Source organism: Mus musculus, chromosome 6, assembly GCF_000001635.26.
Source record: "Mus musculus strain C57BL/6J chromosome 6, GRCm38.p6 C57BL/6J".
In the NCBI taxonomy this organism is placed as follows: Eukaryota; Metazoa; Chordata; class Mammalia; order Rodentia; family Muridae; genus Mus; species Mus musculus.
This window is the reverse complement of record NC_000072.6, coordinates 48,287,813-48,314,389: the sequence shown is the minus strand read 5'-3', so window position 1 is coordinate 48,314,389 and position 26,577 is coordinate 48,287,813. Positions and strand designations below refer to the sequence as shown.

Here is a 26,577-nt window from a genome sequence, read left to right as displayed (position 1 = left end):
GGGGGCCGTTCTCATTAACACCACCATATTATTGTATGAAAAATATTTAAATTAAACGTACAAACTATAAGTATAGCATATGAGAAGAAGTATAGGTCTTATCACACATACAAAGGCTAGACATTTTACTTCATTCAGCTCTTATAGCAACGGTTCATCTCCCAAAGGAAGAAATGTCATTTTGATAAGAAACGTTGAAGAACTTGAAAATCTGAAAAGAGACACTTCCACACAGAAGAGATGGTGGAAAGAATGAATTACCTGGTGAAGGTGGAGGGATCCACAGTGCCTTGGCTGTGCAGTATGGTTTGTGGGCAACCAGAACAAAGGAGCAGGAACCTGGGTCACTATAGGAAACAGAAAGTACAGATGTTTATTATTGATGATCTATGCATGGAAAGTTGTTCAGAAAGATATTTCATAGAGAACTCAACATGTATGGAAGATCTTGAAAGAAATGGAAAGGTTTAAGCATGAGGCTGCCATTAACTGGAGGAAAAACAAAAGTTCCACCTGCTATCTTGATCCTGCTTAGAATGACTGAGGTCAGTCCCACAGTGTGAACAAATCATCCTGATATAAACACAGAGTCATCCAACCAAAAGCTGGGACACGACTGGATCTGGAAAGTCAAGATGTAAGAGGATGTGAAGTTATAATCTCATCCACAAGTCGGTTAGTTAGACATGATGTAGACAAGATGACATAAGAGACAGCACACTGTGTGTGTTTCCCTAAGTGCACAGGACAGACTAGCAGAGATGGCTAACCCTCTGGGGAATGGCGCCCATTCGATGACAGGAGCAATGAACTAAACAAAAGAATTCAGGATACATGTGGTTGTTTTCTTAGTAACCTTTTAAAAAACAATATTGAGTTTTTAAAATAATTGAATTGTGCATATATTTTTATTAAAAAGTATATGAAAACAAGTTTGTGTAGTAGTGACAGGCTTGAAGGCTCAGGGAGAGGCCACAGTGTGAGGATTCTTTGTGCTCTGCTCTGCTGATGCAGCTCCTCCAGAGGCCAGCTAAGTAGCCCTTGTGTTGCATGTGGGTTTAGTTGAGTTGAAGGCTGAAGCAGCACCAGCTGAAGCCTCCTGCCTCAGCGAGGACCTCAGCAGGAGAGTGCTGGTTATTCATGAGGACATGGCAGTCAGATGAGCAGAGGAGGCTCAGGGCTGGGCCTCATAGGAGGAAGCAGATGATGACAGAGCACTGGCAAGTGCACATGTCAGATGTTAGCAGGCAGGGAGTGGCCATGCAGGTTCTGAGTGCCCATTTGACATTAATGAACAGGTGGGGGTATAGCTCAGGGGTAGAGCATTTGACTGCAGATCAAGAGGTCCCTGGTTCAAATCCAGGTGCCCCCTACTACAAGTTAGTTTTTACTCATGGAGATATCACACATGCAGTGCTGTTTCTTCTATTCACTCCAGTCTTGGACACACTTCTTACATGCACACCCACAGAGAAATACACAATCACACACAAACACACACACACACACACACACACATCTACACACACATACAATAGTAAGCATACATACACACATCACCAGTATTGGGCATTTTCAGTGTCCCTATCTCTCTTTAATACTAAATTTCAGTAGTGGTGAGTCAGGTTCTCCAGGGCGCTGGAGATGAGAAGACACAGAGCACCCCTGGTGAGGCAGTGCAGGGATGTGGTGCTAATGGGAGAGCCTACACAGGTACCAGGGCATAGGTCACTGGCAGGGCAATTGCTTTCAGTTCATCCAATCCCTGTCTCAAGGCTGTACCCTGCTAGCCACACTGCTAGCCTTGTCACTCTCTGGTGAGCATTCACTCTCTGATTCTCACTTCTCCACAATTCTGAGAATGGAAGCCATTCTTCATGTTATTTCTTCTTCTGATACATCGAGGGATTTCACAGGAGAAAGGAAGATGGTAGACACTGGAGGCTGCTCAATCCCTGCCCAGGAAGGCTGGCACAAGAGTCCCTGAATCATTGATGTGAACTCTGCTATGGCTTGGTCACTATGAGCTGTATCTTGCTTGGGGCTGATTTAAGCAATGATTTTCCACATCTGTAGCATGAAGTTGTTCATATAAAATTAATAGATACAAATGAGTTTATCTGAAACATCCCTAGCGCTTTTCTGAGACACAGGTAGGTCATCATACGATACTGTTTCCAGAGAATCTGGTGTAGGTTTTCTTGAGTGGGCACTAAGGACATTTGCTCCTGGCCTACCCTATCCCACTTGCCATGTGTTCTTAGAACACATGGTGTTTTGAACCCAACAAAAGGGGGTTTCAGCCTCATAACCTACCATGCAGGTCATCATTGTAGTTTACAGAGTCCACAGCTTGACAAGACTGTTGGTGACTTTACAAAACACCTTCTAGTTCCACCAAAGCTAGCCACCAAGGAGCATGCTAACTGGTCAGTGCCAACTTGGTCACCATGTCCTGTGACTAATATGTGTGGTGTCTTCCTCAACAGCATTTAGTGAGCATGTGCTAGTGGGCATCCATCTGTGAGCAATGGCAATACCTGTATTGTCCTGGGGGCCTCAGAACACCAGGGTTTAACTGCAATTGCCCTACACAGGGGGTTATGCTCACCCAAGAAGCCATTCATTGCCAGAGACGATACTTCTGAGCCAGGCCTGGGATATTTCCCTTTGAGTTGTTAGTCAGTGGTGTCCTGGAGCCACAGCCCAGAGAGGGAGGTTATGCAGTTTACTCAAGAAACTTCAACTAATGGAGATCTCTTAGCTTCATGGAAGACCCAATTAACGTGGTGAGTTCAGTACCAAAATCATGTTTAGAAAGGGGGCACCTGGATTTGAACCAGGGACCTCTTGATCTGCAGTCAAATGCTCTACCCCTGAGCTATACCCCATCTGCTTCATGTATATCTCATAAACATCTCTGAAGCTGTATGGCCACTCCCCAACGTGTGTACATTCCAGTACTCTGAAATCATCTGCCTTCTCCTGTGAGGCTCAGCCCTAAGCCTACTCTGCACACCTGTCTGTCACCTCTCCATGACCAGCACCCTCCTATCTTGTTTCACAGCTGAGACAGAACACAAACACCTGGAAGTCCATTTTTGTCTCATGCTGCAGACCCATCTATACAAGCCTCACTCAAAGTGCTGCAGGTTAATGAATTGATGGCTTTGAGGGGAGAAAACTGTTTTCTTTAAGGGAGTGGCTCTTGGTGAATCAGTCTTTTTGCAGTGGAACACTTCTGCCCCAGAAGCAAATGAACAGCACAAGTAGGAGGACACAGAGCCTGGGGTACAAAAGTGGGATGGCTCTGTGTAGAGGAGATAAAAGGAGGAGTTGAAGGTGAATATGATGAAAATACACCATATGACATCTCAAAGAATTATTGAAAATATGGTAAAACATAGTTTTTTCCTCAGCAATAGGGTCTTACCATCAGGTTGTGGAGAAGAACCAATAACATTTGGAATATCTGGTGACACGATGTCATAAGTTTAACCATAACTTTAAAAAAATGGCCAAAAGATCCATTCCATTAGATGGTACCCATATATAATCCTAGTACTGTGTCTTTGAGGCTGGGACTAGCTAGGTCATGGGCCCTAGAAGAATACCTACTACTAATGTTCTGATAAAGAACACTGCAATAAAGTGACTGCTAATGATGGACTGCTCTACCCAAAGATCAGTGCTTTGGTCAGCTCACATTGGAGGAAGCTTCTTCTTGCAGCAGATGGAAGTTAACACGGAGACCCACAAATGGGCAGTGTACAGAGGGTGAGAGACTTTGCAGCACTCAGTAGTAAATGGGATCCCTTCCTCAAGGCCCTACACCCAAGGTCAGAGTGCTGTGCTGAAGAGGAGGCAGAAAGGCTGTAAGAGCCAAAGCTGGTGGATAACTCCAAGGAAACAGTGTCACCAGTTTTGTGTTTCATTTTGCCCATCTTTTCCTTTCCACTTCAGATCTGCAAAATAGTGGAAAGTCGTCACCATAGGAAAGAGTCAACACTAGGTTGTCTTGAAATCTCCTCTGCTAACACTACTGATCCAAAACTGTTCTATTTAATCCATTATAGATATTTAAAACAAGGACAATTTCAGATTGTTATTTTGCCAAAATTTGTTAATAATGCAAATATTCTTCCCCTCTGACACATTTGTAACTATATAAAACAATCTCACTTACCTGAGCTGTATTTTCCAAGCTCCTGCTAGTAAGGCCCATTTTGATTAGCAAATAGATGAAAACAAGTTCGTGTACTGGTGACCGGTTTGAAGGCTCAGGGAGAGGCCACAGTGTGAGGATTCTCTGTGCTCTGCTCTGCTGATGCAGCTCCTCCAGAGGCCAGCTAAGTAGCCCTTGTGTTGCATGTGGGTTTAGTTGAGTTGAAGGTTGAAGTAGCACCACCTGAAGCCTCCTGCCTCAGCGAGGACCTCAACAGGAGAGTGCTGGTCATTCATGAGGACATGGCAGTCAGAGGCATCTCAAAGCTGGGCCTCATAGGAGGAAGTAGATGATGACAGAGCACTGGCAGGTGCACATGCCAGATGTTAGCAGGCAGGGAGTGGCCATGCAGGTTCTGAGTGCCCATGAGACATTAATAAACAGGTGGGGGTATAGCTCAGGGGTAGAGCATTTGACTGCAGATCAAGAGGTCCCTGGTTCAAATCCAGGTGCCCCCTACTACAAGCTTGTTTTGACTCATGAAGAAATCTCACAGGAGTCCTGTTTCTTCCAGCCACTCCAGTCATGGACCTCACCAGACCTGGGACCTACTGACCAGCCATTATGTGAATAGATGGCTTTCTTAAATCTCTTCCTACATGCTGACTGTCCTTCCCATTCTTAGTATCTGTCTCCCTTGTTCTTGTAGAAACTTAGTTTCTCTGGTTCTGTTGACTTGTAGCTATGTAGATATGATGTGAAATAGAAGGCAGGAACTATAAGGTAGAATTGGGGAGTTCCTAGGCACAGCAGTTTTAGTGACACCCAGTGTCCAGGGATCAGAAAGTAAAGCCTAACCATAAAAATACGTGGCTCTGTGGCTCTCTGGTGAATCTGTAGTCAGAACTGAGGATGCTGGTCACAGAATCAGGTTGTCTGTGTAGGGTAGATATTTCCCTTGTGAGCTTCTCTCCCCCTTCCAGACTGCTCCCTTGCTTCATGCGTAGAGGCTAAAAACTGGCTGAGCTGCTCTCCCTGGAAGACAGGGATCCTGCAGTGATGCTGCTGAAAATGCCAGGTAGGGTCCTAGGAGAACTCAGAGAGGCAGCTCATTTGTCTTCAGGGAAGGAAGAGAGGGGTGTCTGGGGGCTCATATTAGAAGGCATTTGGCCAGCTCGGGAGCTAACTGAGGACAGCAGTGTGAAGTGGGCTCAGGGTCTGGGGCTGCTCTGCTCCTTTTCTTGGGTGATGATGCTATGCAAGGATGGGCCTGGAAAGCTTCAGAGCTGAGGAAGGCATCTCACCAGTCAGGCCTGGCAACTTCTGGAAAGTAGGTCTGTGAGCATGTGTAATTTAACTTTATAGTCATTCATAATCTATCACCACTCTGATGAAGATTATTAACTGTGTATACTGCTACTAGTGGTGGTATAGCTCAGGGGTAGAGCATTTGACTGCAGATCAAGAGATCCCTGGTTCGAATCCAGGTGCCCCCTTTTCTTGGATTTGGAAACTATTTTCATAGTATATATCTACTTTCTCTTTTACTCAGGTGGCTTGAGATTCACCTCCATGTGAGCATAGCACTGTTATCACCCATCAGATCCCTTTTGAGGCAGATGGTTGAGTGTGTTCATGTGATCTTAAGTCTTCCTGGTGAACAAGTCTCCAGTATTTTTAGACTATAGATTGAGTTCTAAAAACCTAGAAAAGCTACGTTTTATTAGATAGGATCATCGGTGGTTCTTAGAATATAGGATTGAACATGAGTATGTATTGGGCAGTATCAAATACAGTAAATAAATGAAATGGGGGATACTGAGATGATGTTTGCCCATAGGTTGAGACATTCAGTAGGTGCATCAGAGCTGGAAATGTGGGATTCCAGGCTCCCACAGGGAGAATAAGAGCCATAGATACCATAGAATACAGCGTTTCCAAACTGCCTGTGGACCTGGATTGTGTCCAGTGGTGGCCCATGACTGACATCTGTTCTATATGCTCAATATCTATTCTGTAGCAGCCATGTCTCCCTGTTTTAAGTGCTACCCCTTAGAATGAGTTTTCCAAAGAAGATCCTTACTTTCTTGGCAGGTGTTGCTTCAACTCAGAGTAAAGGGCCAAGAAAAGCCTCATCCTGGTGGAACTCTGCTTTGTAACATGGACAACTCCTCCACCTCTCCATTTACTGAAGACACAGGGAACATGCAGACCCCCACTGTCCCCCACTGTGCTGAGCTTCTCAGCTCTTTCTCAGTGACAGAGATTCCAAACTAAACACAGACTCTAATCAGCAGAGTGATGGGGTCATAGTGTCTCTGTCCCCGCTGTGCATTGCCACATCAGTGACAAACTCCAGTGATGTTTTGGAGGATACCAGCCATTCTGCACACTTGACAAGAAGTTCCAATGATCACATGAGTCTTTATTGTCATATTTTTCTGTTACAAGTAACAGAAGCTAAGAAGATCCAATGTCGAATGCAAGAATCTTCTCGAATATTCAGCTGAAACCTTGTAGTGGGTTGGTGGTTAGTAGTCATGAATACTAATTTTGTATATTTCTAATAATACAAGCACATTTTTCAAAAAATAGGTCATATGAGCACCCCCACCCCGACTCCAGTTTTCTCTCAAAACTGGATACTAAGGTTGTGCTGAATTTTGTGGTGAAGCGAGCAATGGTAAACTCCTGCTCTGTCTCTGAAATGCTTGTGTGAATTTTGTGTTATCTGCTTATGTATCTGTGAGAACTTACCAGTGAGGCTTCTAAGCTTGTTCTTTTTGCGTGTGTAATGGTTTGACTACTTTGCAAAAGTCCTTGTTCTATGAGTAAAATATACAGCAGGTATATATTTACTAGGTAAAATCTGAATGAATATTTTCCCAAGAAGAAGCATTCTGTGATTGTCCTCATCATCTTATGCAAATTACAGAAACTGTGCTAGGGCCTCTGAGTCACCACAGACGACCTCTTTTGACTATGATCCTCTCTTACATATTTGTATCTGTGTGGCTTTGTGATGGTTTCTAGGAGAAGATTTCACATGGCAGAAATTCCTGTGAAGTGGAAATTTCTCATTTCTTTGGGGACTCAGTTATGTCATGTGATGTCTTGCTGAAAGAGGCAGATGAGCAGATGCTTTGGTGAAGCAGGGGAAGAATGTGTGACAATTAGGAAGAGAATAAATATAACCCCACAGATGAAATTGTTGCATTGGTTCACCTTGCACCACGTTTCTCACCTTTGCCTGTTGTGACTTCATATAGAGTAACTTGTCAAAGAAATTCTCATGATACTTCAGCTGCTTCTTGACACTTCCACAGACTCGTGTCGACTTGGCAGAGCCTCTCAGTATTTTCTCGATCAAACTGTCTCTGCTGATTTGTGTTTTCTATTCATTGAGTACACTGGACTGCTGACACCAAAGGTTGAAATTGTCCCCAAAGAACCATTTCTAAACCGGTCTACAACTCCTGTTTCCTATTAACTCTCATTTTCCAATACCTTTGGTAGGTGGGCTAGAAAGGAGGTTGAAACATTTAAGAACCTCAATTAAAGTAGGTTTTGAAAAATCCAAGCCTACGTTCTGTAGGCTATGCACTGATTGTTCAAATAAGCAGCCTTTGTACCTGGTTCATGCTGATGCTGAGCTAATGGTTTGGGGTCAGCATGGGGTTAAATCTTTCTCTCAAATTTGGAGATTTTCATTCAAATTTGGCACCAGAAAATAAAAGGCAAGAGACCAGAGGGTGAAAAAAATCACAGAAAAGATTCCCAATACACAAATTGCAGAAGGCTAGAGTAGAGTGGGGAGTGAACTAGAGTGAGGAATTTGCAGGCAAAACCACGGCAGGGAAGCAAAGCAGGACTGTGGCTCTGTACACTTGTTCTCCAATTGAGGTGCCACAAATGCTGACCAGCAAAGGGTGGAGTGTGCTGGGCATGAAGGAATTCTGTGTGTCCTGTGGAATGTGTATGGGGAAGAACATGGTAAATGCAAGCCTGGTAAAGCCCAGTCTAAAGGAGTTGGGTCAGGTCATCTAGCACATTGGACATCAAACATCACCATGTATACTATATCCTTGGGTGAGGCAGTGCAGGTGACCTGTGAGAATGAGAAATTCTGCATAGTTTACAAGAGCAGAGCACAGGAACTTTATCTGAATCTGCTCTAAGACTCTGACTCCTGCTGATCATTTGCTATCATCCAGTTTCCTCTCTCATATTTCAGTGACCATGGTCTCCAGATGTCCTTCATCATATCTGTAGATTCTGCTTTCCTTTGGTTATTAAGAAGGGGTTTTTTCTATGTCCCTCCTAGTGAGTCTGACCAAGGAGTCCTAAGCAGACTGAGATCTTTCCAGTCTGTCAACTTCTGTCTCCCAGTCACCTCCAAAGGTCAGCTTTTGCATTTGCATATGGCTCTTTTAGTTGTGTCAAAAGTTGAAGTAGCACCAGCTGAAGCCTTCTGAATTTAATGCCCCTGCCTCAGCTAGGATCTAAGCCAGCAAATATCCCAGAGGTTCATGAGGACATGGCAGTCAGATGAGCAGCGGCAGCTCAGTGCTGGGCTTCATAGGAGGAAGCAGATGATGATAGAGCAGTGGCAAGTGGACATTCCAGATGTTAGCAACCAGGAAGTGGACATGAAGGTTCTGAGTGCCCATGAGACACTAATAAACAGGTGGGGGTATAGCTCAGAGGAAGAGCATTTGACTGCAGATCAAGAGGTCCCTGATTCAAATCCAGGTGCCCCCTTGCCAAAAGTTTGTTTTAGTCATGGAGATATAAAAAACTTAGTCCTGTTTCTTCCACTCACTGCAGTTATGGACACACTTTATACATCCAAACACATCATACATACACACCCACACAAAATTACTCACAAACACACACACACACACACTCACAAAGGCACATACACACTCATACCCACACACACACACATGCAATTATAAGCACACACACACACACACACACACACACACACACACACACACATCACCAGTGTTGGGAATTTTCAGTATCCCTATCTTTCTTTAGTATTAATTTTCATTAGTGGTGAGTCAGGTTTCCTAGGGCACTGGAGATGAGAACTCACAAAGCATCCTTAGTGAGGCAGTGCAGGGATGCGTTGCTAATGAGGAGAGTCTACACAGGTACCAGGGCATAAGTCACTGGCAGGCAATTGCTTACAGTTCATGCATTCCCTGAGTAAAGGCTGTGTCCTGCTGGGCACACTGCTGACCATGTCACTCTCTGGAGACCATCTAGTCTCTCTGACTCTCACTTCTCCACAATTTTGAGGAATGGAGCCATTCTTCAGGTTATTTCTTCTTCTGCTACATCAAGGGATTACACAAGAGGGAGGAAGATGAGAGACACTGGAGGCTGCTCAATCCCTGCCCAGGAAGGCTGGCACAAGAGTCCCTGAATCATTAATGTGAACTCAGCTATGGCTTGGTCACTATGAGCTGGGTCTTTCTTGGGCCTGATTTGAGCAATTACTTTTCACATCTGTAGCATGAAGTGGCTTATATAAAATTAATAGGTATAAACAACTATATCTGAAACATTCCTAGAGGTTTTTAGAGACACAGGTAGGTCATCTAAGGCACTGTTTCCAGTGAACTTGGTGTAGGTTTTTTTGAGTGGGCACTGAGGACATTTGCTCCTGGCCTACCCTATCCCACTTGTGTGGTGTTCTTAGAACACAAGGTGTTTTGAACCCAACAAAAGAGTGTTTCAGCCTCATAACCTACCATGCATGTCATCATTGCAATTCACAGAGCCCACAGCTTGGCAAGACTGTTGGTGAATTTACAAAACACCTTCTAGTTCCACCAAAGCTAGCCACCAAGGAGGATACTTCCTGGTCAGTGCCAACTCGGTTCACCATGTCCTGTGACTAATATGTGTGGTGTCTTCATCAACAGCATTTAGTGAGCATGTGCTAATGAGCATCCCTCTGAGAGCAATGGCAATACCTGTAGTGTTCTGGGTGGGTGGGTGGGGGGCTCAGAACACCAGGGTTTAACTGAAATTTCCCTACACAGGGAGTTATGCTCATCCAAGAAGCCATAGATTGCCGAAAAAGACATTTCTGTGGCAGGCCTGGGATATTTCCCTTTGAGTTGTGAGTCAGGGGTGTCCTGGAGCCACAAAGGTCTGATTTTCTCTTAGTGTCAAGTACTACTGTTGACAAATTAACTACCATGACGTTAGCTTGTACTGTATATAGCACCTGCTCCTTGTAGACTAGGGTAGACTATAAGATTTTTCCCTTTGGTGGAAAATTCTTTGACACTTCCTGAGACACTCAACCATTCTAAGGAGGACTTGCAGAAACTTAGGATGGAAGCCCACATCTTCCATTATGGGAAAATTTCTTCTATTTTGTCCTTTCATCATTTTCTGTTTCTAGTCATTGTGCAAACCTGAGGAGGGGGTGGGTGTTGCATAGATTCAGAGTCTTGTGAGTTTGTGCCTTTGTGTGAGAATTCTGTTAAGTACTCTTAAGGCTAAGTCATATTCATGGAAGATCTCAAATTACCTTGTATTATGCAGCCCAGAGAGGTCTATGCAGTTTACTCAAGAAACTTCAAGCACTGGAGATCTCCTAGGTTCATTGAAGACCCAAATAAGGTGGATGTGGCAAGTTCAGTACCAAAATCATATTTAAGAAAGGGGGCACCTGGATTTGAACCAGGGACCTCTTAATCTGCAGTCAAATGCTCTACCCCTGAGCTATACCCCCATTTTATAGCTACGGAAGCCTCTCATTATCACCTCTTTCAACTTGGTACCACACCCATGCTTGCTCCGCGTTCATGATCTACTGCTTCCTCTATTGATGTTGAACCTGGAAGGATTTTTCTACTAAAGTCTGTCCTTCACCCTTCTCCTCTCCAACTTTGATTAGCCCACCTAAATGCACCTCTCTCTCTCTCTCTCTCTCTGGGTGTGATGCAGATCTGTTCTTGGGATCTAGGAAGACACTTAAGCATAGTGGATTCCTCCAGTTCACAATTAATTTTTCCTAAGTGGGCAAGACAAGAGCTGAGGGTTCTGGGTCTTCATTAGCCCAATCTGCAACCCAGAGAGAACTTTAGCCTCCAGGACATTGGCAGGGTGCTCATCACTTCACTCCATCATTTATTCACCCAATGACACACATGAAACTCATTAGCTCTGGTCACTTATCAGCCCAGTGAATAGACAAAGAGAGATCAGTCATTTTCCTTTTTCCTCAGAGTCTTAATATCTAGAGTCCTTAGTATACATAGGAGTCAAATTCATATATTGGTTCTTTCCTCTGAGTGAGCAGGAGCCACAGCACAGGTAAGTGGAAAGTGGAACTAAGGATCACCCTATAGGAGGCTCTGGAGGGTCTTCCTTATGGGACAGCTATGCAAATTCCCAGAGGAAGAAGCCACTCCTCAGGTTCATAGGACTCTTCTCTGTGACCTTCTCCACAGAGTGAGCCTTACAGAGCCTTGGAGTACAACCTGTGCCACAACACATGACCTGGATGGGTCTCTCAGTGGGTCCTGTACTAGCTCCTCTCTGAGAAGAGAACAGAGACCAGGCCTGAGCAGAATACAGAGCATACGGGAATACAATCTGTTAGGCAGCTCTGTGTGAACCAATACTTCACATTTGGTCTCTTCTGTATTAAAGAGACAGTAAGAAGGGGGCACCTGGATTTGAACCAGGGACCTCTTGATCTGCAGTCAAATGCTCTACACCTGAGCTATAACCCCATCTGCTTCATGTATATCTCATAAACATCTCTGAAGCTGTATGGCCACTCCTCAATATGTGTACTTTCCAGTACTCTGAAATCATCTGCTTTGTCCTGTGAGGCCCAGCCCTAAGACAACTCTGCACACCTACCTGTCACCTCCTGATGCCCAGCACCCTCCTATCCTGTTTCAAAGCTGAGACAGAACACAAACACGTGGAAGTCTACATTTATGTCATCCTGCAGACCCACCTACACAAGCCACCCTCAGAGGACTGGGTGTTAAACAACTGATGGCTTTGAGGGAGAGAGAACTGTTTTCTTTAAGGGAGTGGCTCTTAGTTAGTTAATCTTGTTGTAGTGGAGCACTTCTGCCCCAGAAGAAGATGGACAGCACAAGTAGGAGGACACAGAGCCTGGGGTACAAAGGGGAGATGGCTCTGTGGAGAAGAGATAAAAGAAGGAGTCGAAGGTGAATATGATCAAAATACACCATATGACATCTCAAAGAATTAATGAAAAGTTCGTAAAACATCGTTTTTTCCTCAGCAATAAGGTCTTACCCGTAGGTTGCGGAGAAAAACCAATAACCTTTGGAATAGTTGGTGACACAATGTCATAAGTTTAACCATAACTTTAAAAAAAAAAGTCAAAGAGGCCCGCCCCATTAGATGGTACCTATAGCTAATCCTGCTGTTGTGGCCTTGAACCTGGGACTAGCTAGGTCATGAGCCTAGAGGAATACCTACTACTAATGGTCTGCTAAAGGAACACTGAAATAAAATTACTGCTAATGGTGAACTGCTACACCCACTGATTAGTTCTATAGGCAGCTCACATTGGAGAAGCTTCTCCTTGCAGCAGATGGACCTCCACATGGAGTCCCACAAATGGGTCATGGAGCACTCACTAGTAAATGGGATCCCTTCCTCAAATTGCTACATCCAAGGTCAGAGTGCTGTGCTGAAGAGGAGGCAGAAAGGCTGTAAGAGCCAAAGCTGGTGGATAACTCCAAGGAAGCAGTGTCACCATTTTTGTGTTTCATTTTACCCATCTTTTCCTTTCCACTTCAGACCTGCAAAAGAGTGAAAAGTCATAACCATATGAAAGAGTCAACACTAGGTTGTCTTGAAAGTTCCTCTGCTAACACTAGTGATCCAAAACTGTTCTATTTAGTCCATTGTAGCTATGTGAAATGACAATTTCAGGCCTATAATTTGCCCAAATTTGTTAATAATGCTAATATTCTTCCCTTCTGACACACTTTCATCTATATTACAGAACCTCATTGTTCTGAGCACTAGTATTTCCCAAGCTCCTGCTAGGAAGGCCCATTATATCACCAGTACAGCTTTCAACTACTATTCATTACTTTCTTTTTGTTTACTTATTCACTTTACATCCTGCTCACTTCCCCCTCCCAGGAGCCCTCCCACAATTGTTCCTCCCATCCCTCCCTCTCTTCTGAGCAGGTGGGGGCTTTCTCTGTATCCCCCACCCGGGTATATCAAGTCTCTGCCAGGTTACATGCATCCTTTCCCACTGATGCAGACATGGCAGCCCACCTAGGGGAGCATATGCCATGTACAGGCAATAGCCTTTGGGATAGCCCTGTCTCCATATGGAGACCAAGCTGCACATCTGCTGCATATGTTAGGGGAGGCCTTGATCAGCCTGTGTGTTCAAGTGCTTTCCTAATCCAAAGTCCTGTCACTCCAACATTCCTCAAACAGCAGCATCCTTATGTCCTGTTATAATAACAACACTGGCCCCAGTATCAACTTTTCTCTTACTATTCTGTGACTATAGTGGCACATACACCGTTATTATACTACACTATTGCCATTCACACACATCATGATCAAGGTAAATAACCATCAAGGGAATCACTTAACTGGGGGATTGCTTACACTTTTTAAGTTTAGCCCTTGATGGCCATGGTGAGAAGCATGGTAGCACGTAGGACAGGCTTGTCACTGGAGCACAAACTGAGAGTTTACATCTGACACACAAGCAGGAAGCAGAGGGTCTGGGCCTGATGGAGATTATCAAAACTCAAAGTGTACACTCAGTGACAGATTCCCTCCTACACAGTCACCCCTCCCAAACATCCCTAAAAAATTCCACCGACTGGGGACCAAACATTCAAATATGTGAGCCGGTGGGGGCCGTTCTCATTAACACCACCATATTATTGTATGAAAAATATTTAAATTAAACGTACAAACTATAAGTATAGCATATGAGAAGAAGTATAGGTCTTATCACACATACAAAGGCTAGACATTTTACTTCATTCAGCTCTTAGAGCAACGGTTCATCTCCCAAAGGAAGAAATGTCATTTTGATAAGAAACGTTGAAGAACTTGAAAATCTGAAAAGAGACACTTCCATACAGAAGAGATGGTGGAAAGGATGAATTACCTGGTGAAGGTGGAGGGATCCACAGTGCCTTTGCTGTGCAGTATGGTTTGTGGGCAACCAGAACAAAGGAGCAGGAACCTGGGTCACTACAGGAAACAGAAAGTACAGATGTTTATTATTGATGTTCTATGAATGGAAAGTTGTTCAGAAAGATATTTCATAGAGAACTCAACATGTATGGAAGATCTTGAAAGAAATGGAAAGGTTTAAGCATGAAGCTGCCATTAACTTGAGGAAAAACAAAAGTTCCACCAGCTATCTTGATCCTGCTTAGAATGACTGAGGTCAGTCCCACAGTGTGAACAAATCATCCTGATATAAACACAGAGTCATCCAACCAAAAGCTGGGACACGACTGGATCTGAAAAAACAGAATGGAAGATGATGTGAAGTTATGATCTCATCCACAAGTCGGTTAGTTAGACATGATGTAGCCATGATGACATAAGAGACAGCACGCTGTGTGTGTTTCCTTAAGTGCACAGGACAGACTAGCAGAGATGGCTAACCCTCTGGGGAATGGCGCCCATTCGATGACAGGAGCAATGAACTAAACAAAAGAATTCAGGATACAAGTGGTTGTTTTCTTAGTAACCTTTTAAAAAATAATATTGAGTTTTTCAAATAATTGAATTGTGCATATATTTTTATTAAAAAGTATATGAAAACAAGTTTGTGTAGTAGTGACAGGCTTGAAGGCTCAGGGAGAGGCAACAGTGTGAGGATTCTCGGTGCCCTGCTCTGTTGATGCAGCTCCTCCAGAGGCCAGCTAAGTAGCCCTTGTTTTGCAAGTGGGTTTAGTTGAGTTGAAGGCTGAAGCAGCACCAGCTGAAGCCTCCTGCCTCAGCGAGGACCTCAGCAGGAGAGTGCTGGTCATTCATGAGGACATGGCAGTCAGATGGCAGCTCAGGGCTGGGCCTAATAGGAGGAAGCAGATGATGACAGGGCACTGGCAAGTGCACATGCCAGATGTTAGCAGGCAGGGAGTGGCCATGCAGGTTCTGAGTGCCCATAAGACAGTAACAAACAGGTGGGGGTATAGCTCAGGGGTAGAGCATTTGACTGCAGATCAAGAGGTCCCTGGTTCAAATCCAGGTGCCCCCTATGCAAGTTTGTTTTTACTCATGGAGATATCACACACGCAGTGCTGTTTCTTCTATTCACTCCAGTCTTGGACACACTTCTTACATGCACACCCACTATGAAATACACAATCACACACACACACATCTACACACACATATAATAGTAAGCATACATACACACATCACCAGTATTGGGCATTTTCAGTGTCCCTATCTCTCTTTAATACTAATTTTCCGTAGTGGTGAGTCAGGTTCTCCAGGGCGCTGGAGATGAGAAGACACAGAGCACCCCTGGTGAGGCAGTGCAGGGATGTGGTGCTAATGGGAGAGCCTACACAGGTACCAGGGCATAGGTCACTGGCAGGGCAATTGCTTTCAGTTCATCCAATCCCTGTCTCAAGGCTGTACCCTGCTGGCCATACTGCTAGCCTTGTCACTCTCTGGTGAGCATTCACTCTCTGATTCTCACTTCTCCACAATTCTGAGGATGGAAGCCATTCTTCATGTTATTTTTTCTTCTGATACATGGAGGGATTTCAAAGGAGAAAGGAAGATGGTAGACACTGGAGGCTGCTCAATCCCTGCTCAGGAAGGCTGGCACAAGAGTCCCTGAATCATTGATGTGAACTCTGCTATGGCTTGGTCACTATGAGCTGTATCTTGCTTAGGGCTGATTTAAGCAATGATTTTCCACATCTGTAGCATGAAGTTGTTCATATAAAATTAATAGGTACAAATGAGTGTATCTGAAACATCCCTAGCGCTTTTCTGAGACATAGGTAGGTCATCCTAAGATACTGTTTCCAGAGAATCTGGTGTAGGTTTTCTTGAGTGGGCACTAAGAACATTTGCTCCTGGGCTATCCTATCCCACTTGCCATGTGTTCTTAGAACACATGGTGTTTCGAACCCAACAAAGGGGGTTTCAGCCTCATAACCTACCATGCAGGTCATCATTGCAGTTTACAGAGTCCACAGCTTGACAAGACTGTTGGTAACTTTACAAAACACCTTCTAGTTCCATCAAAGCTAGCCACCAAGGAGCATACTTCCTGGTCAGTGCCAACTTGGTCACCATGTCCTGTGACTAATATGTGTGGTGTCTTCCTCAACAGCATTTAGTGAGCATGTGCTAGTGGGCATCCATCTGTGAGCAATGGCAATACCTGTATTGTCCTGGGGGCCTCAGAACACCAGGGTTTAACTGAAATTGCCCTACACAGGGGGTTATGCTCACCCAAGAAGCCATTCATTGCCAGAGATGATACTTCTGAGCCAGACCTGGGATATTTCCCTTTGAGTTGTTAGTCAGGGGTGTCCTGGAGCCACAGCCCAGAGAGGGAGGTTATGCAGTTTACTTAAGAAACTTCAATTAATGGAGATCTCTTAGCTTCATGGAAGACCCAATTAAGGTGGATAAGACCCAATTAACGTGGTAAGTTCAGTACCAAAATCATGTTTAGAAAGGGGGCACCTGGATTTGAACCAGGGACCTCTTGATCTGCAGTCAAATGCTCTACCCCTGAGCTATACCCCCATCTGCTTCATGTATATCTCATAAACATCTCTGAAGCTGTATGGCCACTCCCCAACGTGTGTACATTCCAGTACTCTGAAATCATCTGCCTCCTCCTGTGAAGCTCAGCCCTAAACCAACTCTGCACACCTGCCTGTCACCTCTCCACGACCAGCACCCTCCTATCTTGTTTCACAGCTGAGACAGAACACAAACACCTGGAAGTCCATTTTTGTCTCATGCTGCAGACCCACCTATACAAGCCTCACTCAAAGTGCTGCAGGTTAATGAATTGATGGCTTTGAGGGGATAAAACTGTTTTCTTTAAGGGAGTGGCTCTTGGTGAATCAGTCCTTTTGCAGTGGAACACTTCTGCCCCAGAAGCAGATGGACAGCACAAGTAGGAGGACACAGAGCCTGGGGTACAAAGGTGGGATGGCTCTGTGTAGAGGAGATAAAAGGAGGAGTTGAAGGTGAATATGATGAAAATACACCATATGACATCTCAAAGAATTATTGAAAATATGGTAAAACATAGTTTTTTCTCAGCAATAGGGTCTTACCATCAGGTTGTGGAGAAGAACCAATAACATTTGGAATATCTGGTGACACGATGTCATAAGTTTAACCATAACTTTAAAAAAATGGCCAAAAGATCCATTCCATTAGATGGTACCCATATATAATCCTAGTACTGTGTCTTTGATGCTGGGACTAGCTAGGTCATGGGCCCTAGAAGAATACCTACTACTAATGTTCTGATAAAGAACACTGCAATAAAGTGACTGCTAATGATGGACTGCTCTACCCACAGATCAGTGCTTTGGTCAGCTCACATTGGAGGAGCTTCTTCTTGCAGCAGATGGAAGTTAACATGGAGACCCACAAATGGGCAGTGTACAGAGGGTGAGAGACTTTGCAGCACTCAGTAGTAAATGGGATCCCTTCCTCAAGGCCCTACACCCAAGGTCAGAGTGCTGTGCTGAAGTGGAGGCAGAAAGGCTGTAAGAGCCAAGGCTGGTGGATAACTCCAAGGAAACAGTGTCACCAGTTTTGTGTTTCATTTTGCCCATCTTTTCCTTTCCACTTCAGATCTGCAAAAGAGTGGAAAGTTGTAACCATAGGAAAGAGTCAACACTAGGTTGTCTTGAAATCTCCTCAGCTAACACTATTGATCCAAAATGTTCTATTTAGTCTATTGTAGATATTTAAAACAAGAACAATTTCAGACCTATATTTTGCCAAAATTTGTTAATAATGCTAATATTGTTCCCTTCTGACACACTTTCATCTATATTACACAACCTCATTGTTCTGAGCACTAGTATTTCCCAAGCTCCTGCTAGTGAGGCCCATTACATCACAAGTATAGCATTTAACTGCTCTTCATTACTTTCTTACTTTTTTTTTCACTTATTCACTTTACATCTTGCTCACTGCCCCCTCCCAGCTACCTTCCCACAATCCTTGCTCCCATTCCCCATTTTCCTCTGAGAATATGGGGGCTCCCTCTGTATTCCCCACTCTGGCATATCAAGTCTCTTCCAGGCTACATGCATCCTTTCCCACTGAGGCCAGACATGGCATGACACCTAGGAGAGCATGTCCAATGTACAGACAATAGCTTTTGGGATAGCCTTGTCTCCACACGGAGACCAAGCTACACATCTGCTGCATATGTGAGGGGAGACCTAGGTACAACCTGTGTGTTAAACTGCTTTTCTAAATAAAGTCCAGTCATCTCCCACATTCCTCCAACAAGCAGCATCATTAGGTCCTGTTATAATAACAACACGGGCCCCAGTGTTAACTTTTCTCTTATTATTCTCTGTTACTATAGTGGCTCATTCATGGTTAGTATACTACATTGTTGTGACCAACGTACATCACGATCAAGGTAGATTATTATCAAAGTAAGCACTTAACTTGGAGATTGCTTAAACTTTTTACTTTTAGTCTGTGATAGCCATGGTGAGAAGCATAGTAGCACATAGGCAGGCTAGTCACTGGAGCACAAACTGAGAGGTTACATCTGACCCAGGAGCAGGAAGCAGAGAGTCTGGGCCCAATGGGGAATTTCAAACCTTTTTTTTCTCTTGTTTTTTTTTAATTAGGTATTTATTTCATTTACATTTCCAATGCTATCCCAAAAGTCCCCCCACACGCTCCCCCACCCACTCCCCCACCCACCCACCCCCACTTCTTGGCCCTGGCGTTCCCCTGTACTGAGGCAGATAAAGTTTGCACAACCAATGGGCCTCTCTTTCCACTGACGGCCGACTAGGCCATCTTCTGATACATATGCAGCTAGAAACATGAGCTCTGGGGGGTACTGTGTAGTTCATATTGTTGTTCCACCTATAGGGTTGCAGATCCCTTTAGCTCCTTGGTTACTTTCTCTAGCTCCTCCATTGGGGGCCCTGTGATCCATCCAATAGCTGACTGTGAGCATCCACTTATGTGTTTGCTAGGCCCTGGCATAGTCTCACAAGAGACAGCTCTATCTGGGTCCTTTCAGCAAAATCTTGCTAGTGTATGCAATGGTGTCAGCGTTTAGAGGCTGATTATGGAATGGATCCCCAGATATGGCAGTCTGTAGATGGTCTATCCTTTAGTCTCAGCTCCAAACTGTGTCTCTGTAACTCCTTCCATGGGTGTTTTGTCCCCAATTCTAAGAAGGGGCAAAGTGTCTACACTTTGGTCTTCATTCTTCTTGAGTTTTGTGTGTTTAGCAAATTGTATCTTATATCTTGGGTGTTCTAAGTTTCTGGGCTAATATCCACTTATCAGTGAGTACATATTGTGTGAGTGCTTTTGTGATTGGGTAACCTCACTCAGGATTATGCCCTCCAGGTCCATCCATTTGCTTAGGAATTTCATAAATTCATTCTTTTTAATAGCTGAGTAGTACTCCATTGTGTAAATGTACCACATTTTCTGTATCCATTCCTCTGTTGATGGGCATCTGGGTTCTTTCCAGCTTATACGCTCAGTGACATATTTCCTCCTACACAGTCACATCCCCCAAACCTCCCTAAATAGTCTTACTGACTGGCGACCTAACATTCAAATATGTGAGCCTATGGAGACATTCTCATTAACACAACCAAATTATTGTATGAAAAACATTTAAAATAAATGTACAAACGATTAGTAGAGCATGTGGGAAGAAGTATAGGTCTTACCACACATACATTTTACTTCATTCACCTCTTATCAGAAGGTTTCCACTTCCAAAGGAACAAATGTCATTGTGATAAGAAACATCAAAAAACTTGAAATCTGAAGAGACACTTCCACACAGAAGAGGTGGTGGAAAGGATAAATTACCTGGTGAAGGTGGAGGGATCCACAGTGCCTTGGCCACACTATGTGATTTGTAGGAAATCAGAATAAAGGAGGGGGAGCCTGGGTCACTACAGGAAACAGGAAGTACAGATGTTTATTATTGATAATAAAACATCTGTGCATGGAAAATTGTTCAGAAAGATATTTCATAGAGACCTCAACATGTATAGGAGATGTTGAAAGAAATGAGAAGGTTTAAACATGAGGCTGCCATTAACTTGAGAAAAACCAAATGTTCCACCAGATATCTTGATCCTGTTTAGAATGAGTGACATCAGTCTTACATTGTGAACAAATCATCATGTTATAAACATAGAGTCATCCAACCAAAAGCTGGAATATGATTGTATTGGGAAAGTCGGAATGGAAGAGGATGTGAAGTTATGATCTCATCTACAAGTCGTTTAGTTAGACATGATGTAGACAAGATGACATAAGAGACACCATGCTGTGTGTGTTTTCCCTAAGTGCACAGGACAGACTAGCAGAGCTGGCTAACACTCTGGGGAATGGTGCCCATTGGATGGCAGGAGCAATGAACTAAACAGAATAATTCAGGATACATGTGGTTGTTTTCTTAGTAACCTTTTAAAGATAACATTGAGTTTTCAAAATTATTTAATTGTGCATATATTTTATTAAAAAGTATATGAAAACAAGTTTGTGTAGTGGTGTCAGGTTTGAAGGCTCAGGGAGAGGCCACAGTGTGAGGATTCTCTGTGCTCTGCTTTGCTGATGTAGCTCCTCCTGAGGCCAGCTAAGTAGCCCTTGTGTTGCATGTGGGTTTAGTTGAGTTGAAGGTTGAAGCAGCACCAGCTGAAGCCTCCTGCCTCAGCAAGGACCTCAGTAGGGGAGTGCTGGTCATTCATGAGGACATGGCAGTCAGATGAGCAGAGGTAGCTCAGGGCTGGGCCTAATAGGAGGAAGCAGATGATGACAGAGCACTGGCAGGTGCACATGCCAGATGTTAGCAGGCAGGGAGTGGCCATGCAGGTTCTGAGTGCCCATGAGACATTAATAAGCAGGTGGGGGTATAGCTCAGGGGTAGAGCATTTGACTGCAGATCAAGAGGTCCCTGGTTCAAATCCAGGTACCCCCTATCACAAGGTTGTTTTTACTCATGGAGATATAAAACACTCAGTCTTGTTTCTTTTATTCTCTCCAGTGATGGTCCTCATCAGATCTGGAAGCTAAAGACCTGGGCATCATGTGGACACATGGCTGCCTTCCATCTCTTTTTACATGCTGACTGTCTCTCTCATTCTTAATATCTTTCTCCCCTGTACCTGCATATACTTAGTTTCTCTGGTTCTGTTGGGTTCTAAATAGAAGAGAAGTATAATAATGGAGAAGTATAATAATGGAGGTACTTTTTAAGCCCAGCAGTTATAGTGCCAGCCAGTGTCTAGGGACCAATAATAAAGCCTATCCATAAAAGGATGTGGCTCTGTGGCTCTCTGATAAATCTGTAGTTAGAACTAAGGAGGCCAGTCACAGAATTTGACTGTCTGTGTAGGGTGTACATTTCCCCTGTGAGTTTCTCTTTTCCTTCCTGAGCCCACTGATCACTTGCTTCACCCTTAGATGCTAAAGACTGTCTAACTGCTGTCTCAAGAAGAGAGGGATCCTACAGTGATGTTGATGACAGTGCCAGCTAGGGTTCTGTGAGAACTCTGATAGTCAGCCCATCTGTCTTCAGAGAAGGAAGAGAGGAGTATCTTGGGTGTGGAGAGCTGTGCTGTGAGCAATCGCCATTATAAGATGGCGCTGGCTTCCACTGCGCCTAACTAGTAAACAAGCCTTATGCGCAAGTGCAAGAGTAAATTCACGCCCAGTCACTGCCCATCTCGGGGCGTAGTAATGGGGTGATGGGCGAGCAACTAATCAGGTGCTGTCACGCCACATCAGGTGCTAAAACGTCATGCTGCGGGCTATATAAGCAGCGCCATTTTCCGGGTTCGGGGTCTTCCTGAGAAGTAAGCAATAAAAGCTTTGCCGTAGAAGGATCCGGTTATCTGAGTGAATTCTTGCCGGCGAGATACTAGCTCGGCCGAGAAGTGGCGCCAAGAAACCCGGGAATATATATATCATCACCAGGTGCTGATAGGAGACCCCCCCCCCCATTTCATGGGGTGGGTTCAGAACTACGGGACTTTACAGCTTTACAAGGTATGTCTGGCCTTGAACTTTCTCCAGCGTTAGAAGCCTTTCTGTTCCTTTTCACAGGGCTCGTTCCTTTTCTTTTTGATTGCGTACTGTTTCCACCGGTGGAATTGCTAACTGGTGTTCAGTCGAGGTCAGGCACGATTAGAAAAAGGCAAGAAGATAGCATGGGGGCCTCCCACTCTGTAGTAACTGCCTTACGGTCGGTCCTGAGGCAGAGTGGCTTAAAAGTCGCCACCAAGACACTAGAAGGCTTTGTAAAAGAGGTAGATCGCATAGCACCGTGGTTTGCGTGCTCAAGGTCCTTAACTATCCCCTCTTGGGAGAAACTCAAGGGAGATTTAGTTGGGGAACTGGAGAACGGCAAACTTAAAGCAGGAACCATGCTGTTGTGGAAGCTGATCAGATCGTGCTTAAAGGACGAGGAATATCAACAAGTGGTTAAGGCAGGGCAGAAAATTCTGGATGAAATTCAAGACAGTCTATCAGAGGTAGAGCAGGGAGAAAGATTGGGAGCAAAGAGGAAACATGGTGCACCAATTAAGCATACAGGCCTTTCCACGAGTCTTGAACTCGAGGAAAAGATAATGTCGGGAAAGAATACCTGGGGTGAATTTGGAAGGAAGGAGAAGGAAAAAGAGAAGAAGAAAAATCAATCAGCGGAGGTCCCTAGGAGAAGGAACCTATACCCGCCACTAGATGCGTTTAAGGACCTAGCTCTTAGTAGCTCAGTATCAGATGAGAAACTTAGCCCCTCTGAGGAAACAGACTTGGAGGAGGAAGCAGCTCGTTATGAGGGAGAAAGGTACCACCAAGATAAAATGCAAGCTAATCAGTCCAGAAAAAGGCCAAAAGCGGCTGGCGAAAGCCAGCTTGCTGTTCGGCCTCCGGACTGTCGGCTTCAGGGTCCTAGTGCACCTCCGCCTTATGTGCAGAGGTATCATTCAGACTCATTCATTCCAAAAGAGGAACAGAGGAAAATGCAACAGGCATTTTCAGTTTTTGAAGGAGCCAAGGGAGGGCGAGTTCACGCTCTGGTGGAGTATGTACAGATTAAGGAGCTTGCCGAGTCTGTCCGTAACTATGGAGTCAGCGCCAATTTCACTATAGCACAAGTCGAAAGGCTTGCGGCTTTGGCAATGACTTCTGGAGATTGGACAACAGTGGTGAAAGCTGTGGTTCCAAAAATGGGGATGTATCTTGAGTGGAAAGCATTATGGCAGGATTTCTGCCAGACGCAGGCAAGGGCTAATGCCACCATGGAAGGGGACCAAAGAACATGGACTTTTGAATTACTTACAGGTCAGGAACAGCTACGCTTAGGTCATTTAGAACTCTCTACCTCACCCTGGAATACACCCATTTTCGTGATTAAGAAAGGATCTGGCAGATGGCGCTTATTACATGATCTCAGAGCAATTAGTGCACAAATGTGCCTGTTTGGGCCAGTTCAGCGAGGACTGCCATTGCTTTCTGCCTTACCAAAAAATTGGGAGATTGTAATCGTAGATATTAAAGACTGTTTTTTCTCTATACCTCTGTCTAATCTGTCTAGGCAGCTTTCTTTGTATCTTGCAGGAAATTGGTCTGAAAGATTTGATGAGACCCTTGAGGCCCTGAGAGTGGCCGTTCTAAAGATCAACTCGACATGAGTGGACCTGTCATTGACAGAGGGTCTCTCCTCCTGGATTTCATATGCATTTTCTTATTTTAAGGAATGGGTGGGGGTGGTTTTGTTTGCTGCTGCCATCTGCTGTGGACTTGTGTTTATGCTCTGGTTGGTTTGTAAGCTCAGAACCGAACTAAACCGTGACAAGGTCGTTATTGCTCAAGCACTTGCAGCCATTGAACGAGGGGACTCCCCTGAAATTTGTCTGTCCATGCTTAAGACTTGAATGGCGTTTGAGTTCTCTGTTATTGCGTCCCACGGATTTGTGGATCCATTGCACTGGGATGAGAGATACTCAACGCTCATTGATCAGCACTTGCACTTCGCTGAGTTTTACTAATTCGTTTTTTGGCTGGCCTCTTTTATAGAGTTAGCCCTAGGTCATTTGGCAGTTACTGTCACACAGTACTGTGGTATCAAGAGACGGGCAACTTTCCTCATGTACAGACCAACCTAAGACATGGGACCCAGTGGCGATAGGGTTACCCTATGACAGGAAAGGCTGTGACATTGGAGGAATGACCTAAGACAGGAGCCACAGCAGATGGACATGACTGCAGAGGCCTAGACCAGCCTCAAATTTTAATAAAATAAAAAGGGGGAGATGTGAAGAACCGTGCCGTGAGCAATCGCCATTATAAGATGGTGCTGGCTTCCACTGCGCCTAACTAGTAAACAAGCCTTATGCGCAAGTGCAAGAGTAAATTCATGCCCAGTCACTGCCCATCTCAGGGCGTAGTAATGGGGTGATGGGCGAGCAACTAATCAGGTGCTGTCACACCACATCAGGTGCTGAAACGTCACGCTGCGGGTTATATAAGCAGTGCCATTTTCCGGGTTCGGGGTCTTCCTGAGAAGTAAGCAATAAAAGCTTTGCCGTAGAAGGATCCGGTTATCTGAGTGAATTCTTGCCGGCAAGATACTAGCTCGGGCGAGACTTGGGCTCATGTAGAAGGCAGTTGGCCTGCTCAGGAGCTAATTCAGTTTAGCAATAATCGCGCCTCGGATAAACCTCATTGGCTACGATACTGCCACTGCGCAAAGCTCAGGAGCTAATTCAGGATAGCAGTGTTAGTAGGCTCAGGGTCTGCGGCTGCTCTGCTCCTTTTTTTTTTTTTTTTTTTTTTTTTTTTTTTTTTTTTTTTGACTGGAGATGTTTTTCAGGGATGGGCCTAGAAAGCTGCATGGCTGTAGAAGGCATCTTACCAGTCAGGTCTGGCAACTTCTGGAAAGTAAATCTGTGAGCATCTCTAATTTAACTTTGTAGTCACTCATAATTTATCACCACTCAGATGATGATTATTAACTGTGTATACTGTTACTAGTGGGGGTATAGCTCAGGGGTAGAGTATTTGGCTGCAGATCAAGAGGTCCCTGGTTCAAATCCAGGTGCCCCCTTTTCATGTGATTTTGGCAACCATCCACATTCATGGTATAGATGCACTTTCCCTCTTGACTCATGGCTGGAGATTCAACCCATTGATGCTACAACTGTGTTAATCTCTCATCAGGTCCTTCATGTAACAGCTGGTACTGTGTGCTCGTTGAATCTCAAGACTTTCTAATTAGCAAGTGTTCAGGGTTTTGAGAATGTATAATGAGTTTTCTAAACCTATAAAAGCTAGGTTTTACTAGATAAACTCATCAGTGGTTCTCAGCACATGAAATTCAACACACAGATGCACTGGGGATCAGGAAAAGGCCCTCAAGAAAATGGTGTAGGAGATAGTGGCCTGATCATACATTAAGTTGGAGATGCCCAATTGGTCTATCAGTGCTGGAAATGTGTGAATCCAGGTTTTCTCAGGGGATGGGGATCATAAGATCATATGGATTTCATAGATCACAAGTTTCCTAAGCTGCTCATTGGCCATTGGTGGCTCATGACTGACATCTGTCCTAATGGCTCAGCATCTGTGCTATAGCAGCCATGTATCCCTATTTTAAGAGTTACCTCCCGGAATAAAGTTCCCAACAAGGACCTTGACAGCTGTTGCTACAGCTCAGTGTGAAGGGCCAAGCAGACATTCACATTCTGGATCTGTGATTTATACCATGGACAGCTCCTCTGCCTGTCCCTTTTGCTGAAATCACAGACTAAACATGTAGACTCCACCCTCCTCCACTGTGCTGTTGTCAACTGCATGTGTATATTTCTAATAGCATGACTACATTTTCCTACAAATAGTTCATTTTTGCCATTTTTGCCACAATTCAAGCAAACTACAGTTGGAAGTTCTTTAGTGTGTATTTTCTGATTTAAAGGTGAATGGGGCTGCTGCCTGTTTGACTCTCTGAAAAGCCTTTAATTATTAAAATATACTAAATGTCAGATCCTTCAGCTCTATGAAGAATTTGAGGACCATCTTTCTAAAATACATATAAATAGACAAACTTTGCTTGTTTCTAGATATTTACTTACTGAGGAACTTTGAAACCTTATGCAGGAGACTAAATAAAG

General features: G+C 44.3%; 2 long non-coding RNA genes, 11 other non-coding genes and 1 pseudogene across 15 annotated transcripts in view; 8 read left to right on the top strand and 6 right to left on the bottom strand.

Moving 5' to 3' along the window:
- The window catches only part of Gm16630 (predicted gene, 16630), a 264,503-nt gene that overhangs the window by 81,019 nt on the left and 156,907 nt on the right, over positions 1 to 26,577 (top strand). The gene's annotated exons all lie outside the window — the stretch shown is intronic.
- The window catches only part of Gm30362, a 62,918-nt gene that overhangs the window by 23,773 nt on the left and 12,568 nt on the right, over positions 1 to 26,577 (bottom strand). For 2 of the 3 annotated variants that reach the window (XR_869049.1, XR_869048.2), the window contains exons 3-5: positions 14,337 to 14,422; positions 12,823 to 12,987; positions 262 to 347 (exon numbers count right to left, since the gene is read on the bottom strand). This is a non-coding gene — a long non-coding RNA (predicted gene, 30362). Of the gene's footprint in view, positions 1 to 261; positions 348 to 12,822; positions 12,988 to 14,336; positions 14,423 to 21,015; positions 21,198 to 26,577 lie in introns of those variants that run through there. The other variant, XR_377638.3, reaches the window with a different exon arrangement.
- Positions 1,301 to 1,372, top strand: n-TCgca25. The gene has a single exon. It is a non-coding gene; the product is annotated as a tRNA-Cys (tRNA).
- n-TCgca9 lies at positions 2,820 to 2,891 on the bottom strand. Its single transcript has one exon. It is a non-coding gene; the product is annotated as a tRNA-Cys (tRNA).
- n-TCgca26 lies at positions 4,612 to 4,683 on the top strand. Its single transcript has one exon. It is a non-coding gene; the product is annotated as a tRNA-Cys (tRNA).
- On the top strand, positions 5,590 to 5,661 carry n-TCgca16. The gene has a single exon. It is a non-coding gene; the product is annotated as a tRNA-Cys (tRNA).
- Positions 8,855 to 8,926, top strand: n-TCgca7. Its single transcript has one exon. It is a non-coding gene; the product is annotated as a tRNA-Cys (tRNA).
- On the bottom strand, positions 10,854 to 10,925 carry n-TCgca17. The gene has a single exon. It is a non-coding gene; the product is annotated as a tRNA-Cys (tRNA).
- Positions 11,860 to 11,931, bottom strand: n-TCgca6. The gene has a single exon. It is a non-coding gene; the product is annotated as a tRNA-Cys (tRNA).
- On the top strand, positions 15,369 to 15,440 carry n-TCgca27. The gene has a single exon. It is a non-coding gene; the product is annotated as a tRNA-Cys (tRNA).
- On the bottom strand, positions 16,886 to 16,957 carry n-Tcgca44. The gene has a single exon. It is a non-coding gene; the product is annotated as a tRNA-Cys (tRNA).
- On the top strand, positions 21,312 to 21,383 carry n-TCgca50. Its single transcript has one exon. It is a non-coding gene; the product is annotated as a tRNA-Cys (tRNA).
- Gm22122 lies at positions 24,963 to 25,162 on the bottom strand (annotated as a pseudogene).
- On the top strand, positions 25,443 to 25,514 carry n-TCgca12. The gene has a single exon. It is a non-coding gene; the product is annotated as a tRNA-Cys (tRNA).